This window comes from Lepidochelys kempii, chromosome 3, assembly GCF_965140265.1.
Source record: "Lepidochelys kempii isolate rLepKem1 chromosome 3, rLepKem1.hap2, whole genome shotgun sequence".
NCBI classification, from domain to species: domain Eukaryota; kingdom Metazoa; phylum Chordata; order Testudines; family Cheloniidae; genus Lepidochelys; species Lepidochelys kempii.
The window spans coordinates 116097515-116112361 of NC_133258.1; the positions used below are offsets into that span (position 1 = coordinate 116097515).

The 14847-nt window shown below is 44.2% G+C and overlaps 1 protein-coding gene across 3 annotated transcripts in view; it reads right to left on the bottom strand.

Moving 5' to 3' along the window:
- RGS17 (regulator of G protein signaling 17) overlaps positions 1 to 14580 on the bottom strand; it is a 73109-nt gene extending 58529 nt beyond the window's left edge. For 2 of the 3 annotated variants that reach the window (XM_073335231.1, XM_073335228.1), the window contains exon 1: positions 14448 to 14580. The gene's annotated coding sequence lies outside the window, so the exon portion shown is untranslated. The remainder of the gene's footprint in view (positions 1 to 14447) is intronic. The other variant, XM_073335230.1, reaches the window with a different exon arrangement.
- Positions 14581 to 14847: the final 267 nt, after the last annotated feature.

The following is a 14847-nucleotide window of genomic DNA, read 5'->3' on the forward strand; positions in this document are numbered from 1 at the left end:
GAAATTGAAACCAAATGTTTTGAAATTATCAAAATGAAATGTTTCAATTGACCTGATACTATTTTTTTTTTTGGATTATCAGTTCAAGAAAAATTAAGAAAGTTTGACTTTTCACCCTGATTCAGGATGCAATTTTTTTTTTTTAAAGCTCAACTCTTGTGGGATGGAATAATTGTTTGCTGCCCAGCTCTAAAGAAGGCCTCGCTCCCAGGTGAATGATTTGGTGATTCATCCAAGGAGCCTGAATTTGTCCACCATCTATGTGATTTGATTTTTTACTAAGAAGGGGATCTGAATAGCCTCAGATCAAAGAGAGTGACACCTTGTCTATCCTTGTCTGTCTTCAGTTGATGTAGGTGAAGCCAACGCAGTTGTCTCACACAGTCATTATTGCTGGGATCATGATCCTGTTGGCAAAGAGCATATGGTCCTAATTTCTAGCTAGGTTATGTCTACTTATCTGATTTATCTAGTGCTATAAGGTGCACACATAGATAGTGTGGTGCTGAGCACAGGAGAGACAAAAGTCTCTTATGAGTAGCTTATGAAGAAGACTAGATTTATTGAAAAATAAATTTTTCATATTGATGTTGAAGTATCATTAATTTTTGCCTTAAGTGTGTCATCTTGGAAAGCATTAACTATTGTTTTTGGGGTGACAAGGGAAAGAATCTTTAGACTGTAATAAATCCACTTGCCATCAAGAAGAAACTCTGGATTCTCTGGGCAACCTTATCCAGAATTTCATCACAACAGATTTTTAGCTGTTAACTTAGTAAGACCCTGTTTTGTTGCTCTCTTTATTAACTTTGCAATATCTTTAAAACAACTCTAATGGCTGTTTAAGAAATTTGATCTATCCAACTTTCATGAAGCCAGCAGTAGTTTGCTTGCATAAGTAAATTTCATAGATTGATTAGAATCCTGTTTGTCTGTGTTATATCTAAATATCCTCCCAGTTTGTTTATACTTCCATTTCTTTTTTATTTCTCTTTTTGTTTATTTGGAACTTTATTGTTGCATAGCTGGGAAACCATATACAAAACGGAAGATACTGTCATTTATTTCTTTTCTACCAGGCAATGGTAAGTGTCATATTGTTGTGTTTCTTTGTATTTTATATGATGTAATTAGTAATTACATTGATTACGTGCCAGATTCTGTCACCTTTACTCATGTTAAGTAATGACATTCACATAAATAGTAGTCAATTGGATTATTCACGGAATAAGTTACTACTCCAAGTAAGAGTGGCAGAATATGGCTCTAATTTAGGGCTAGACTGCAGTCCTCACTCATATTGGTGTGCACTCTCTTACCTGAGTAGTCTCATTTAATTCAGTGTCACTATTCATGTGAGTAAATGCACAATTTGAGGAAGGGTTCCACAGCCTAGCTTTAAGTAAACAGAAAGGGCCCAATTACTACTCCTGTGGAAAAACCTGTGGGAGGCAGCTAACATGGAAGAAATCTCTTCTTGCAGAGACTTTCCCCCATAATTGTTTCTTTGCAGGTAGGTACAACAGGCTCAACTACAAACCTCATGGATCCTCTGGGATCCCCAAAGCCCTGGCTGGGATGATTTAGTTCGGATTGGTCCTGCTTTGAGCAGGGGGTTGGACTAGATGACCTCCTGTAGTCTCTTCCAACACTAATCTTCTATGATTCTATGACCCTAGGGGATCAGCAGGAAGCTGTGCCCCTATGATAGTTCTGTGTCCCAACCCGTGGCAGCACAGTTCTAGCCAGGGAGATTTCCTCAGATGACAGCTGCCCTAGAAAGCGTCTTAAAAATGGATCCTCACTATGTAAAAGGGGATGGGGAGAGACCTGTGGAAATGTAACACAGCCTATTAAACTTTCATTGTGAGTGCCACTAGGCCCAGGTGAGGGAATGATATAGCCTCTCTCTTGCATCACATCCCTTCCCCAACCCCTCTCCCCACAATCACCTGAGGAACTTGATCCACTGAGGGCCTTTTTCATGGTCAGGTGGGGAGAAGGGATGCTGCTATCGAGGGGTCTGAGCCAACTGTCTGTGTAAGAAGGGGAGGTCTGCACCACAGAGGTTTCATTCCATCCGTGGATCTCAGAAGCACAACTGGGCCAAATGTTATCTAAAGTTCTTTTCTAGGCCATCCGTTGAAGGTGGGCATGTACATCAGAAGTGATCTAATCCATTGAGATGTTGTCAGCCTTGTGAGGCTGAATTCAATAAGAGCTGAATCATTCAGCACCTCACTGGATACACTCAGTACCTTGCAGGACTTGGTTCTAACATAGTCTATGGCTACCTCTACAAAAAAATCCCAAAGTTGGCCTGGGTCAGCTGACTCAGGCTTGAGGGGCTTGGGCTCTGGCATTCCAAAAAATCGCTGTGTAGATGTTTGGGCTGGGTGTGGAGTCCGAGCTCTGGGGCCCTCCACTGTCGCAGGGTTCCAGAGCTTGGGCTCCAGTCCCAGCCCAAAAGTCTACATTGAGTTTTAGCCCCACAGCCCGAGCCCCTCAAGCTGCAATCTGTGTCCAGGCTACAGGTTTTTTATCCCTGTGTAGACCTACCCTAACACGCACACTGTAGCATGCTCTAAATCAGTCACTAACCTGCTTGCCTTTGGGTTTAACACAGAAAAAACAAACTTTAGCTGTTTAAACATTATGTGTCTTGGTTAAATGAAAACCATAAAAGTTCTGCCTTCTACTTGTTAGACTCACATTAAGTCCCCTGGCCAGCAAAGTGCTGTGCACCCTCAGCTTCACTAACTGTGCTGGGGGTTGCTGGTGCTCAGCACCTTACAGCACTGGACCCTATAAGAGGAAGAAAAACAGTTTGCATTAAGTAACATCTGGGCTCCCATTCATTCCTTGTCACAAATGATGTTACTTTTCAGCAATGTGGCTGCTGCCTACAGGGAGATCAGATATACTTTTGTAATTATAAAGCTAAATGTATAACATAAATTGGTGACTTATACTGTGTAGGGGGAGACTGTTTTTCATTGTGGTCTAGTCCCACTCCACTGATGTCAACGGAAAGACTCCTGTAGACTTTAATGGGAGTTGGATCAGGCCCCATATGGACTTTCAAAACACCAGCTAGCCTTATGGGTGCAGTTTTTAAAATAATTACACACAAGCTACAGTTGTGTCTTCAATGGGTCACACATCCAGATAAAATACATCTAGCCTTCTTACAGCAGTTGTTTTATATATTAATTGCTAGAACTTAGCCATAGATCAATCTGTTACTCCTGTCTATTGTAAACAATTGCACACATTTCTAGCTGTGCCATATATATATATATATATATAGTGACTGCAATATTATGGGATGTTCTATCACAAAAGCTAACAATGAAGACAAAGGAAATTTGCAGCATATTATTTTATACATAAATTTGCCAAAGCTAGGACAGATCTTATTTAACTAACTTTAACTGTCTTGGTGTTGTCTGCATAAAAAAGAGGGAGATCAACAGGCTAAGTTTTAATGAATCCCCAAAGAGGCAGATTGTGTTAAAGAACTGATCAAAGAGAAGCTGAATATTCTGACACAAACACAGCAAGTATCAGGCTGTCTACTGTAAAATTTCCAGTATTTATAGCTTAATTCCTACATTACAAAATTTACAGAGACATTGTTAAAAGTGATCCCGAGCCTCCAAATTTTGTAAGTCACCTACTCACTATGGATTTTGATGTTAATGTAGTTTTTCAATTGCAAATTTATATTCATTTTTTCAAGTTGATATTCAGGTTACATGATCAGATGAAAAAAGGAATAAATATACTGAATGAAAATGGTTGGTGTTTTGTTCTAGTTATTTTCAAAATTATTGAAACAATGGAGTGAATGGAGAGACCAATCGTGTTTACTTCGCTGGAAATCGTCTTGCTTTGTTTTTAACTGGACCTTTTAGGTATCTTCAGCTATCGACAGTGTTTTTATACAGGGAGTGTTTGGTGGTATTTCTCCACAGGGAGTGCTGTCTAGTGAGACTGGCAGTCAAGACTCTTGAGGTGAAATCCTGTCTCCAGCTAAATCAATGAGAGCTTTGTCACTGACTTCACTGGGGCCAGGATTTCACCCTAGGATTCTATTCCTCACTCTGCCATTGCTTTGCTCTGTGATCCTGGACAATCGCTTAACTGTTCTGGGACTGATTTTACCCATCTGTCAAATAAACACAAAGCTGTTTACTGTGTCCCAGAGTGCTGTGAGGAGTAATTAATGTTTGAAAAGTGCTTTGGGATTCTTTGATGAAAAGGTGATACTTATAGGCAAAGTCTTCTGGTATTATTATACTAATACATTATGTTAATTCTGAAACCACAAACCAATACCTATAAAGATAATAAATAATAAATACTACTGCTACTACTACTAATAATAATGGCCAATTGGATTATTTATTTTGTAATTGTTCTCAGTATTTACTAAATTGTCTATATGTTCAAGATTACTGCGCTTGCTAGAAGAAAGCTCCTTTCCTCTGGGGATAAATATTTTTCCTCTTGTTCTGTCACTGATATTTTCCTATTGCTGTTTTGGTCTCCATTTTTTTGGGTTCTCTGTAGCTTTTCTCAAGCCCTCATGAAATACTACTAAGTTTTACATATAATATATCTCATACAATATCATTAGGATTCCTTTTGTTTGTTAATCAGATTGAAAACAGGTCACTGTGTTTTGTCGTGGAATGAAATGCCTGACCCAGAAAACCACCAGTGGAAGTAAGGACACAAAGTATACCAGCTTGATTTTCACATTGCATCACACACATATAATATGTCACTCCCTGATCCTAAACTATAATGCTGTCCTGGTGAATATGCTTAAACAATTCTCTCTGCTGTATTATATGAAGGATGGTGAATACAGAACATAAAAGCATAACCATTTCTTAAAAATTGTTGTGGCTACAAAAAGGGATTAGCATTACAAACATCTGTCATAATCAGCTGAGAAACCAAATCTGTTGTCATTTGGAAGTCAAGAATAGTAAGACCTAAAATACAAAAGGACAAAAAGGGACAAATACTGTCTACTTTTAATGGGCATGTAGATGATCTAAAGGAACAAGAACTGCTGTGTTTCCACTGCACAGAGGGTAAACTGGGGAGAGGTTGAGTAGAGGGACTTGCTCTATCCGTGTTGCAACAGAGCGGATCTACTCTGTGCTCCTCAACATGGCATATGAACATCTCAGTGGTTCTCTCTACAACTATGCAGATGGGGCTTGGAGCAAGGGAGTGATATGGGCATGGCCAGTGGTGAGCTGGAGCCGGTTCACACCGGTTCGTGTGAACCGGTTGTTAAATTTTGAAGCAGTTTTAGAACCAGTTGTTAACCCGCTTCCCTGCAGGGGGCGCTGAGGCTTTGATGGGCTCCGGCCGGGAAGTGATGCAATTCCTCCTCCGGCCGCCGGGGGCGCTGCGCTGCGGGAGCCATGTGGGCTGCTGCCTGGCCCTGGGCATGAGCCCTGTTGCTGCTGCTGCTCCCCTGGCCCTGGGGCTCCCGCTGCTGCCTGGTGGGTCCCCGGCTGCTCTGCTGGGCCTGGGCTGCGTCCTGCTGCTCGGGCTGCTCCGAGCCGCTCTCCCCGTGAGCACCCACCACCCCGCCCGGAGCCAGCCCCTGCCTCCAGCCACCCCCGCACCTCCCGCCCGCAGCCAGCCCCTGCCTCCAGCCAACCCCGCACCCCCTGCCCACAGCCAGCCCCCCCGCGTCCCCGCCCGCAGCCAGCCTCCGTCTCCAGCCACCCCCGCACTGCCTTCAGCCACCCCCGCCTGCAGCAGCCCCTGCTGCACCCCTTGCCCTGCCCGCAGCCAGCCCCTTCCTTCAGCCCCCCAGCACCCCTTGCCCGCAGCCAGCCCCCGTCTCCAGCCACCCCCTGCTCTGCCTCCAGCCACCCCCACACCCCCTGCCCACAGCCAGCCACTACCTCCAGCCCCCCCACACCCTCTGCCCGCAACCAGCTCCTGCTGCACCCCCTGCCTGCAGCCAGCCCCTGTCCGCAGCCAGCCCCTGCACACCCTGTCCGCAGCCACCCCTGTACCCCCTGCCCTGCCTCCAGCCACCCCCGCACTCCCTGCCTGCAGCCAGCCTCTGCCGCACCCCCTGCCCTGCCTCCAGCCAGCCCCGCACCCCCTTGCCTCCAGCCAGCCCCGCACCCTCCTGTCTCCAGCCAGCTCCGCACCCCTTGCCCTACCCGCAGCCAGCCCCGCACCCCCTGCCCCATGCCCCTGTCTGCAGCTGGCTCCACGTCCACTGGTGCCCTGCAGTTCCCAGGGCAGTAACCCTTCACCCCTGCTTCAATGAGGGGGGCAGGGAGCAGCTGGGACCCACACATGTGCACACCCTAGGGTGACTAGACAGCAAGTGTGAAAAATCAGGACAGGCGGGGGGTGGGTAATAGGAGCCTATATAAGAAAAAGACCCCAAAATTGGGACTGTCCCTATAAAATTGGGACATCTGGTCACCCTAGCACATCCCCAGGGAGTGGCGGGGACCCACACATGTGAAACGGAGCTCATTTCTAGTTCAGGCCCATCTTTTTAAAAAAAGAACTTTAGGCAGGGTTAACATACATCCGTATTTTCCCGGACAGGTCAGGCTTTTTGGTTCTTAAATTGCCGTCTGGGAGGAATTTTTGCATTTTAAAAATTCCTCCCGGGAAAATACAGAGGTATGGTAACCCTGTTGGTACAAAAAATACATACTGGGGCACATCCCTTAAATCAGAACTTTTTATAGGGAACCGGTTGTTAAGATTTTGGCAGCTCCTCAGTGGGCAAGGCCAATGAGTTTTCAAATACATTAATTCACGGACCAACCCAACTCCCACTCCTGTATGAAGTTACTGAGAACAGTTGCCACTACTACAGCATCCACATTTGTGAAATGACTGCACCATTGCTCTAGCCAGTGTGTGGAGGGTTAACCTCCATAAAACACATTTATTTGGATGTGGTGGAAAATTCCAGGATTTGGCCTTAAGTGTAAAATAATCCAATATAATGTTTGATAGTTATTATCCTCTGCTCTGTTCTTGTATGCTGCTTACTTTTACGGTTAAAGATCTGTCAGAATTTCTTAGCCCCAGTTTCTTATATTAGGAAGATTAGTTAGATTTGTAAAATGTTCTGAACACATTTAACACACTACATAAATATGAAGTATTATTACCAGATGTTCAGGCTGCTATATTACAGACACATTAAATCCTATTGGTTTGAATCTAGGTGCACAAATATTTTTGTACCCATTTTTAAACCACTGTGTGACTGAGTGGCAAAAAATACCTTACATGTCTGTTCCCACGCAATGATAACTTTTGCAAGTTGCTGATTGTTATTAATGTTTTGCCATTTCTGAATAAATTAAAACAACAGACTTACAAAACTAACTAGCAGGTGCTGAGTAACTAGGACTACATTTACCACCTTACTTATGTTCAATTTAATGGGGCTACTCATGGCGTAAGATATTATGCAGTGGGCTAGATCCCCAGCTGAGATAGTTGGCATAGAACATTGATTTGACAACCATTTACAGTAGCTGAATATCTGGCCCAATGTGAGTAAAGATGGCAGAATCTAGCCTATAATGATTTTGCAATAATGTGAACTTTACACTGGATGAGGAGTTCATCATTTCAGAAAGTGATGTCAACAGAGTAATACAACCACTAGGCAATGACCATGAAATTTGTCATTCATTATACCTTTTCTCTCATGGAAGTGCTCAGATCAATATGTAGGTAACGTTTTTATTGGTCAGAAACAAAGCAAAAAATACAGGGACTTCTTGGTAAGCCTTCTTGCCTCAAGCCTGCTGTGTGCCAAGGAATGTGTGACAAGGCATCATCCTACTCCTGTCTCTTTTCTAGACACAAACTGCTCGGAGACCTTCTGGTCAAATGCCTTGTGCAATGTATTTACAGTGCTCTCCCCACCACCTTTACAAACTTGTGCAGCTCTGTATTTATAAACATGCAAACCTTAACTCATTCAGCCAAGGAGTGGGGGAGACAGTGATCTTCAGGAAAAACTTCCTAACTGTAAGAACAGTAGGACAATGGAACAGATGCCTCAGGAGGTGGTGGAAGTTCCTTCGCTGGAGGTTCTCAAAAGGAGGCTGGAGAGCCATCTGGCTTGGATGGTTTAGACACAACAAATCCCGCATCGTGGCAGGGACATTATACTAGATGACCCTTGCAGTCTTTTCTAACCCTGTGATCCTAGGATTCCCCCTGAGAGCTCTCTCCTGGCTCTGACTCTCAAAAGCTTGCCTGTCTCTCTCTCTTTCCTTTGACCACTTCCTTCCTGTGTCTTTTCTACTTTCTGGGCTAGTTAGCCTTTGGGGCTCTCCTCAGCCTATACCAATCTATAAGTTAGGCACAGTTTGGCCCCCCAGATTTAGTCCAGGGCGATTTAATTGATGATCCAGTGATCAGAGTGCTGGTACAGCTGTCTTTGTCCAGCACTCTGTCACAGAATGGCAGAACAGGTTATATATCAGAGCATCCTGTGCTTTGAGATCCCCTGATAGGAGCCCTCTGAGCTGCAATACCTAGGCATGTAGGGGCTGAGTTAAGGATACCGTGCAGCCTTCAGCCATAATTTATGTAGTTTAGCTACTTTGTCTCAGACTCTTTAATATTATTTTACTGACACTATTCAGTGATAAACAGCTTTTGCTATACCCTAGGCTAGACCTATTTATACAGTGTGGCGCTGACTATGCCAGTTTTATCATGTTTCCTTTTTTTAAAATTAAAAATGAGTCTCACACAAAATAACAAATCTGTCTCTGTCAGAGATCCAGCCATATTCTATTTTCCTAAAGTCAAATGAAAGTGAAGGCCTGCACAGAATCATATTCAAATAACGATCCACAGGGAGGGGGAATATTCAGTAATTCATATCATATTCAGTATCAACTGTTTCATAACGGATCCATAGTTTTTCTTTAAACAGAGTGGGCCGGTTTTTCTGGTCCGCTCCACACTTTTTGCTCTGACCAGGTGATGCCAAAGGAGTGAGACTGCACATAAATCCCCAGCTGGACATACCCCTGGCATGATGGAGGCTCAGTGGGAACAGAGCTGGTATAGTTGACACTTGTCCTTCCCTCCCCACAGTTGCGCCCTAGCATAGGGGGGAAGTCCAGGGTGGGAAGAGGTGTATCAGTGATGAGGAGTGGCCAGAGCACACAGTGCTTCTGCTAACCCCAGCTTGTGGATAATCCTTTGGGGACCAATTCCAGCCAGCCAGTTAGAATGACCCCCAGGCTGCTCTCATCTGTGCCAGCATTAGGGCTGAGATATTATCCCCCCACTCTGCTGCGATCACCAGAAACAGCACAGCAAAGAATCAGGCCCAGTGAAAGTTTCACCTTCATTTTTCAACATTTTACAGAAATTGAGAAAAAATGTCCAGGTGTATGGGCATTAGAGGTCCCTGGACTGTCCAATATATAATTGTTATAATAAATGAGGTAGCATGAAGACATTTCTCTCCTGATTCCCCTCTTAATGACTGCCAACTACTACTAATTCCCAGACCAAAAAATGTGCATTTCTATAGAGTTACAGTTGAGAGCATGTCTTAGTAACTTAAGGGTAAAAAAAAACAACACATTACAGGGATGTTGTCATCACCCCAAAGCCAAGCATTACAAACGCAAGAACTGCATAATTAAGGTTACACTTAAAAGAAATCCAGACATAGTAAGGTGAGAAATGCACAATTAAGATACCCAAACAAACTTAACTCTGCCCTGTACTGATGTCATGCAATAACCATACAGTTATGATTAAGCTATTGTAGTATTTGTGGTCTCATATTAGTTCCAATTGATTTTAGACATATTAGAGTTTTTCATATTTTTCCCCTTCCTGTTATCACAACAAGGCATAGTTAAGGTTGTCTAAGTACTATAACTGTGCATTTCTTACTTGAACATGTTTAGATTTCTTTTAAGTGTAACCTTAATTATGTATGTTCCTAGATTTGTAATCATCCCCAGATCAAGCATTACAACAGGCCCGTAATGTTTTTTACCTGTTGGTTTCTGATACATACTCTCAACTTTAACTCTATCTTAACACTGATTTTTTTTGTATGGTCATTTTCTTATTTTTAAGAAATTATTAAACATTTCATATATGAAAAGTAAACAGGAAACCCAAAAAGAATGCTCAGAGAGAACACATGCCCTGAGACTCAATGTTGGTGCAGTTTATCATCTTACCCTGGACTGCTGCCCCAGTTACCACCCCATCAGTGCTGCCTCTGTGCACAGAGGAGCTGAGATTGCAGTACTGCAGATAGGAAGCTGTTCAAGTTCTGATGCCCAAACTAGCATGCAGACATTAAATCTTTAAAGAACAGTGACAGCTGAACCAAGTAAGCTACCAGTGAGGACTCCTGACACATGCATCCAGTCTCCCTCATACTGATGACTCATTACAACCAATAGAATTGTTCCATGCAAATTTACAGCAGAGGAAGGGTGATGATTGGTTGAGTTACCTCTAGAGTCACAATGGCCCCCCTTAAGAGTTACCTGAGCTGTTGACCTGCACCTGTCTGCAGCCTATATATTCATAAGTTATTAACAGTTGCATCTAATTGTTATCTTAATTGCAATTTAATTTGCTCAGATACAGCCTATGCAAAAGCTTCCAATTAATTCTAACAATATGGAAAGTTTGAAGTACCTGTGTTATTTCATTATTAAGATAATTCAGCAGAAAGAATAGATTGACATGAGATGTGAAATTTCTTAAAGGACCTAGTTTTTAATGAATTTTAACTCAACCGAATTAACAGATTGATTTGTAAATTCTCAGAAAATTCATTCTACACTCAAAGAGAAAACACTGTAAATATGGGGAGGATATGTTGTATTGTTCATATGAAAAAGAAGTTGAGTCCCTGCTTTAAGTACTAAATATACCTCTACCTTAACTACGGTGTAATAACTGCACTTCCATACTAACTAACATTGTTTCACTGGGTACATTTTTATAACACAAATATTTCCACATTTTTCACATTCAAAGATCTCTGCAAAGTAGATAAATGACAAGGCCCTATTTGCTTGTTATAGAAGAGTGGAGAGGCTAATGTTAGATGATTGTAGAGGGAGCACTGAATTTTTTTCAAGCCACCATGTTTACCTTGAAGAAAAGTTTACATACAGATGCTATTGCTGAAGTGGCAGGCCACACTGATGTCTAGCTGGCTTTACTTTCAGATCAGCTGGTATCTTCTCTCCTATGTCTTAATGTGCAGTTTGCTTTAATCTCCTCTTCAGCTCTTGGGAGAGGAGTATTCCAGCATCCTGCATCAATGTTTTATTTGTTATGGAGGGACCCTCCATTCAGATGAGTTTCTGCTATACTACCTTGCACCTCATCCATGTTGTTTCTGCTGACAGTCATGTTCCAGTGTCATGTGGACACTGCTGCTGACAGCGCTTTTCCAATAATGTGGCAGTAGGTCATGATGTCTCTGTTCCTCTACAGTTCCTGAGAGATAAATTGAAGCACCCCTACTTGTGATCCTATCGCAAGATTGGCAAGCATTTTCCTAAGCAAGCCTGATCAATTCTACTGCTCTTTATGCATGATCCTCACTCAAGTCCTACTCTCTGGTAGAAGCAATTAGTCAGAGGGCCTTCACTGCTGTCTTGCTTTTGGTAAGAGAGTTCTATCGTACTTTTCAAACAATGCACATTACACACAATGAACCATAACTTAAGGCAATCAGCAACAAAGCCATGTCTATATAGCTTTGTATGTTGCATTTAAATTAGTTTTTGAGAAAAACCAAACCAAACCAAACCAAAAACAATAGTTGGAGAACAATGCGCTCCCCCTCCTCCCCAAGGCTCCCAGGAACCAGGTAGTTCAGATAACAGGAATAGGATAGGGATTTTTTACCAGGATGCCAGGTCTAAATTTGGTCTAATCGTTAGTGAAGGAAAGTTATTACCACTGAATGACTGCTCAGTAGACTTTATGAACTGAGTTGATGATTTCAGGTAAGTTCTGTGTGTCCATCTCTCTCTCTCTCTCACATACACACACACAAAATCAAGCCCTCATCACTGCAATTCTTATTTGTAGTCTCAGCAGCAAGACCAAGGACTGGCAGAGTGGGAGACTGAAGTGCCTTTGCATCTATAAGGAGAGGACACTGCTAGGCTCTAGTGCTGTCAACCCAGCACCTTTTATAAACACAACAATCACTTAATGTATATTTTAAGTACACATTTTCCATTTCTGCTGCTCAGAAGCATCTTACTTCTCAGGGCTGGGACTGTGTCTTCCTGTATATATAGATGGTGCCTTGCACATTTGGGTGCTGATGAAATTCAAATAAATAATTATTAGCAATAATAATATCTTAGGTAACAATGTTTCTTACAAACCTCAAACAATGGATTATTCCCATTCATTTACTTACATAGATGCCAATTTTTCATGATGACACTAATTATGTATCTTATAATGTGGCTGATGACACTAGCTTCCATTGATGTGAATAAGGAATTAACTTCCTTTTAAAAACCTGTAAAAATAGACAGTAGTATGCATTCATTTTGCAGAGTTACTTATTATTTCTCTATAAAACCTACCAACAGCTAATAAATTTACCTACTTATATTTTCCAGCTTTTTAAAAATAATGCAATCTATTATTGCATTTGGGATTTCATCCATTTGCCCAACACTTGATAAGCTAAACAAAAAACAAGGTTTATGTATGTATGTATTGGTAAATATAATAATATGCATCCCAGCTGCAAAGCTGATGACTGGTTAGCCCAAATCTTTAGCAATGCGGAAGATAAGGATCCCCTCTCAATACTGGAAACCCTAACACATAGTTATGCCAGTTCTAAGCTCATTATAATGGAGTACTCAGATAGTATGGTGATGAGCGCTCTGGAAATAAACTGGATAAACTAGAGCTTGTTGGTTTTCTTCATATTCTAGCGATTTTATTGGTGATAAAGTTAAGACCTCACGTTTTTTAATCCCGGATTTTAGGAGCTAAATGCAATCAAATCCCTCAAAAACAATGTCGAATGGAAAGGAACCATTCCAGACAGGGTCTTTCTTGCGCTCTCTTCCTTAGGAAGCTGGGCATCTGTACAGTGTCTGTCCTGTGTCAGAGAAAGTCCTCGCCAGGGGCTCAGGGCGGTGGGCTTGATCTCCTTTGCCAGAGAGTTGGCTTGTGAGCGCCCCTCTGCTGAGCGCGCTGCGCTGTTCATAACTTGGTGCCAGCCGGGAAGGATCCGCTATTGCTAGCAGCCACTAACCAGCCTCCTGCTTCCTGAGCCTCATTCTAAACCATCTGTAGCCGCCTGCTTTTCCCCATAGGTTCTGTCCTTCCTCCAGCCTCCGACATTTTCACACACACACACACACAGAGAGAGAGAAAGGCAGGGGGAGCAGAACCCGGCCAAACCCCAGCTCCCTGCTGATGCCGCAGAATAATGAGGGGGGAGGATGGATGGGTGACATGAAAGACTATGGAGAGAGTGGAAAGAAAATCCATAACTCATCAGAATAATGAACAGCAAGGATGGTGCCTGTGAGCCACCTCTTCGTTTGCCCTGCACCGAAGCAGCTTCTACAGACTTAGTGGGGGCCTCGTCCTTTTATTATTAATTATTATTATTATTATTTTATTATCGTCCCCCCCCCTTTCCCTCAGCCAGCAGTCTGCACTGTATTACATGCCTCTGTTCAGGTCTTACAGGGAATCACTTCCATTTCCAAGGAACCCAGACAAACGGTGCGTGTGGTTTCCACAAGGCCACGGTCTCCGATTGTTTCAAATCAGTGCAAAACGCAAGGGTGCATCGTCCCCACTCCCCTGCCCAGAAGAGACCCTGCCTTAAGGGAGCCAGAGGAGAAGGTCAAGAGGAAAGGTACGATCCCCCCGCCATCCCCAGCAGCCCCCCAAACACATCTGCAAACGATATTCCCCCTCCTTTCCCCCAATATGGTAGGAACCCCCCGCCCGGACAGATCAGGATTCCTTGATGCAGCCGATGCCCAGCAGCAGCAGCATCGCTCCACAGAGCCACAGCCCAGGAGCCAATATCTGGGGAGTCCAGTGGAGCCACCGCGCTCCCTTTCCCCACCCCTTTGTGCATCACTGGAGAGGAGCGACACTCGCTCGGACCCCACCTTGCAGCTCAGCCCCCGGGCCACCGCGGCTGACCCCCCGCCCCGCTACACACACACCCCTTCCCTCCCCACCCCCCGTGTGAGTGCATTTGCAGTTGTACTCCCTCTCCCCCCCCCGCCACCCCCCCCACCCCTTCTCTCTAAACCAGGCACCAGGATACAGCAGACATGTTGGTGCCATTTAACAAGGTTCAGGTTCAAAATAATGATAAAAAACACCACAGCGGTCTGGCTTACCCACCCCCGCCTGGCTGCGTGTGCTTGGCACTGAGCGATCCCGGGGAAGGGCTCGTGCAGCTGGTCCCTAGCGGAGCTGGTTTGCTGCCATCCGCCCAACTTCAGCACCCAGCCTGCAGGGAGAGAGAGCGGGGAGGGAGGAGAAGGGAGGCAGGGAGCGAGCGCACATGCGCCCTGCCACTCGCGCTGGACCCGGCCGAGCAGCTGGAGTTTCCCCGCTTCTCCCCGGCGTGACTCACTCCCAGTCCCCTGCCTCCGCTTCCTCCCCGGGGAGCTTGCCCGCAGCGGGCTGGCGGAGAGCAAGGGGCCAGGCAAAGAGGCCCGAGGAGGGAGTGGTCCCCAGGGGATGCACTGGGAGAGCCGGTGCTCGTGGTCCTAGGGCTCTAGGAATGAGTCTCCA